General features: G+C 40.4%; 1 non-coding gene across 1 annotated transcript; it reads left to right on the top strand.

The window, feature by feature from the left end:
* Positions 1–1265: 1265 nt before the first annotated feature.
* LOC131608388 (small nucleolar RNA R71) lies at positions 1266–1372 on the top strand. Its single transcript, XR_009285652.1, has one exon. It is a non-coding gene; the product is annotated as a small nucleolar RNA R71 (small nucleolar RNA).
* Positions 1373–4522: the final 3150 nt, after the last annotated feature.

A 4522-nucleotide genomic window follows, 5' to 3' on the forward strand; every position in this document is an offset into this window, starting at 1 on the left:
AAGGGCATCAGACTTACGCTTGCTCCTAGGTCTAGAAATGCTTTGTCTATCATATGATTTCCTAAGACGCAAGGGATAGAAAAACTTCCAGGATCTTTATCTTTCTTGGCGAGTTTATTCTCGAATATGAAATGACATTCTAAAGGTTTGGGATCATCGATTCGTTGTTTGTTGGACAAAATATCCTTCAAGAACTTAGCATATGATGGTATCTGGGTTATTGCTTTGGTAAAAGGGATTTCTACGTGGATTTTATCTATTACCTTAATGAACTTTTGGAAATGGTTTTCTGTTTTGGTGTTTTTCAATCTTTGTGGGAATGGAATAGGTGGCTTGTAAGGTTGTGGTGTGCGATTCTCTACCTCCGGTTTTGATTGCTTTTTGGGTTTCTCTGGTTCCTCTACCTGGTCTTTAGGTTCAGCATCATCCTTAGGTTTTTCCAGCGTGCTTAGGTTAGGATTTTTAGGCCCTTCATAAGCGGTTCCACTTCTTAGGGTGATAGAATTTGCTGTTCCCTTGGGATTAGGTTGGGTTTGTCAAGGGAACTGTCCTCCAGGTACAACTTGTGCAGAGGTAGTTTGAGCTACTTGTGAACTATGGGTTTCAAGCATCTTGGTATGGGTCATCATCTGGTCAAACTTGGTTGCCAGTTGAGTAACTAACTCGTTTGTGTGAATGTGTTGGTTCATAAACTCCTTATTTTGCTGAGTTTGACTCTAGATAAAGGTGTCTATGGTTAGTTTTGTTTTTGTATTTGGAATCCTTGGGGTCTCGAAGGTCCGGAATTTTGGATGGGGTTGTTGTTCTTGTAAGAGAAATTAGAGTGATTCCTCCATCCGGGATTGTAGGTATTCGAGATAGGATTTCCTTGGGTATAGTTAACTTGGTCTGAGCCAGAATCGTTCAGAAGGTTACAGTCAATTGTTTGATGTCCTTGAGTTTTACAGAGCTCGCACTCCGATTGGATTGCTGCCACTGTGGTAGGGTTTTGAGACATGTTTTTGACTTTTAAGGCCAGAGCGTCCATTTTAGCATTCATCATGTCCATGCAATTTATCTCATGCTTTCCTCCATGGCTCTCCTTTTTCTCTACCGTTGCTCGTTCTATCCCCCATTGGGCGTGGTTTTGGACCATGTCCTCTATCAGGGCACAAGCGTCGGGATAAGGTTTTTTCATTAACGCTCCTCCAACGGCAGCGTCAATAGACATTTTCGTGTTGTAATGGAGTCCATAATAGAAGGTGTGTATGATTAACCATTGCTCTAGGCCATGGTGTGGACAGGCTCTCAAAAGTTCTTTATATCGTTCCCAAGCATCAAAGAGTGATTCGCCTTGGTTTTGAGTGAAAGTAGTGATCAGGTTCCTAAGGACAGCGGTCTTACTAGGTGGGAAATATCTGGCAAGAAAGGCTCTCCTAAGGTCTTCCCAAGTTGTTATTGAGTTGGCTGGAAGGGCGTCTAACAAGTTATGGGCTTTACCTCTAAGGGAGAAAGGAAACAATCTTAAGCGAATGGCTTCGGGTGTGGCTCCATACGCCTTAAGGGTGTCAGCTAACTGGATAAACACTTTTAGGTGTTGATTCGGGTTCTCTGTAGCGAGACCAGCGAATTGGTTTTGTTGAACCAGTTGAAGTAATGAGGGCTTAAGTTCGAAATTGTTGGTTGTTATAGCGGGGTTTACAATACTAGAATCGGGCTCCTCATTAGATGGTTGAGCAAACTCTTTAAGCAGTCTTTGGTTACGGTCTTCAGCCATAGCTTTCCTTAATTTAAGGATAAACAGATGTGCTCGGGCGTAACGTTCGGGTTCCACTAAAGGGTTTAATAGGTTACCGGTGCTACAATTTCTACGCATCTACCGGCTAGAATAGCCTTAGTCTAAACGGGATAACAATAGGGTACGAAATTTGACAAAGTTGGTTGATCAGTGGTTTTCACACATATATTTACTTTTGTTTTTAAGTATCTTTAAGTTATGTTATTGAGTGTTTTATTTCTTAATTCGTCATTTTGTGCTTTGGTTGTATGTTTTAATGTTTTCAGGCTAATATGGATAAATTGGAATAAAGCAGTGCAAAACTCGGAGTTTCGAAGGATTTTCAAAAAGCATGTTTCAGGAGGCCTGACACGGGTGGCCGTGTTGCCCAACACGGGCCGTGTCAGGAAGAGGGCGCAAGAAGTTGAAAAAAACAGTGGTGCAACACGGGTGCCCGTGTTGCTTAACACGACCCGTGTTGCAAGTCCTGAAGCCAAAAAAAATAATAAAGATACCAGGGGACCAACACGGTTGCCAGTGTTGCTCAACACGGCCCGTGTTGGGTAGCGACGCTGATTTAAGTGATTTTTACTATTTTCGTTCAGTGATTGCTCTGAATGGTGTTTTTGGAATTTCCAACCAACTTAAGCGATTATGCACTATTTAGGAGGGTTTTGAAGATCAATTAGGGATCTTTTTGCCACACGAAGAATTAGAGGATTGAGAGGAGAAGCCTATGCAATTGGAGAAGAGCAGAGAACTCTCATGAGCGGAAGCCATTGAAAATCAAAGTTCATCATCTCTATTGTAATGTCTTTATTTGATATCTTTGTAATTTCCTTGGATGATATGAGTAGCTAAACACCCCAATGCTAGGGGGTGTCCCTGATTAACATTAGTGATGATTTTGAATTCCGAATTTCAATAACATATTTCTCTTTCATGTTTAATTTAATGGTATAAGGTTTTTAATGCTTTCCTTGTCGGACCAACTGGATTGATTTATGACTGACAATTAGGATTGAGCTCCATTGTTAGGGTTTTTATACCATTATACTATAGTAGATATCACCTAGGACTAGGGATACCCTATAGTAACCGGAACATTCTTGATAATAATAATGCTTAAATTCATCACTAATATCAAAGGACTTTGGGATTAGGATTGAATGTTTAAAGGTTTGCCCACTAAGGACTTAGGAGCAAACACTTTTAAGAACTGGTAATTGATAAGTGGAATTTTGTTATGAAACAAGGGTTCAGAATTGTTACATGTTAATGCACACACCTACCCTGGCAGATTACTCATATTTGGCCAAATACATCTTTTACTTTTATTTGCAATTATAATTTCCAAACCAAAAACCCCAAGGCTTTTTGTTTAATTGAATTCCTACTAACTCTATAATATCACACAGTCCTTGAGATCGATATTCGGGGAATTTTCCCTTTATTACTACAGAGACAAAATAGTACACTTGCTATTTTACCGATCAAGTTTTTGGCCCCGTTGCCGGGGACTGCCAGATTATAGAGTTTTTAGATTTATTTTAATTAGAATTTTGTTGCTCTGCGACTAAAACTTTATTTTTTGCACTTTTTATTTTTTTCCGAATTCTAATATTTGTCTAATCTGTGTATGCGAGGTAAGGCCTCAGCAGAATTTCTTTTTGACACAGAAATTGAGAGGACTTTACACGCAAGGCGCAGACAAGCTCGTCAAGCTAAACTGGAATCTGAGGAAGAAGTGATTACAGTTCATTCTGGTTCAGACACCGAAAGTGAAGAAGAGATCATGGGCGAGGTACCACCACCAGAGAGACTTCTCGGAGACTATGGTGCTAGAAACACACCGGGAGGAAGACTAACTATTGTCAACCAATCGGTGAATGTTCCTAATTTTCAATTACATCCAAGCACCATCACTCAGCTCGAAAGAAAGCCTTTCACCGGAAAGGTTAATGAAGATGCAAACAAGCACCTACAGAGGTTTCTGACCATGAGTACAACTTTAAAAATCGAAGGTCATACAAAAGAGACCAAGAAGCTGAGAATGTTCCCATTCACCTTGGCAGAAGAAGCAGAAGAGTGGTTTTATTCCCTTCCAGCGGGCAGCATTACATCATGGGAAGAGATGGAAAAAGCATTCTTAAATGAGTATTTTCCTGCATCTGTATTTATAAGGAAGAGGTATGACATCCTGAACTTCAAGCAGAAGGAGGGTGAGCCCTTAGGAGATGCATACAAAAGATTCAAAAGAATTATATTTGCATGTCCCACTCACAATATGGACAAGACTGAACAGATGCAAGTATTTGTCAATGGGCTTAGAATGAAAACAAAACAGTTAATTGATACAGCAGCTGGAGGCTCGACAAATTTCACAACAGCCTCAGGCATCATCAAAATCATTGAAGCAATAGCTGCAAATGAGCATTTGGAATTGTATGACAGGTGTGCTAGCAAACCGGAAGGAATCATTGATCTTAAGCTGGAGACTTCTAAAGTTCGGGTTGAAGAGGCGATAGCCGCAGAAGTTGAAAAGAAATTGAAGGCTATGAATATAGGTAAACAACAGGTGGCTCAAGTTCAACAAGCTCAACCTGTCAGCTGTGAAATCTGTAATGGCCCACACCAAACGGTGTACTATGTTGCTACTCCCAAGCAGATTGAAGAAATCAAAACCCTAAGGCAAAACAACCCGTATTCTAACACCTATAATCCAGGGTGGAAGAATCATCCAAATTTTGCTTGGAAAGATCAACA

This window comes from Vicia villosa, linkage group LG5 (assembly GCF_029867415.1).
Source record: "Vicia villosa cultivar HV-30 ecotype Madison, WI linkage group LG5, Vvil1.0, whole genome shotgun sequence".
Lineage (NCBI taxonomy): Eukaryota > Viridiplantae > Streptophyta > Magnoliopsida > Fabales > Fabaceae > Vicia > Vicia villosa.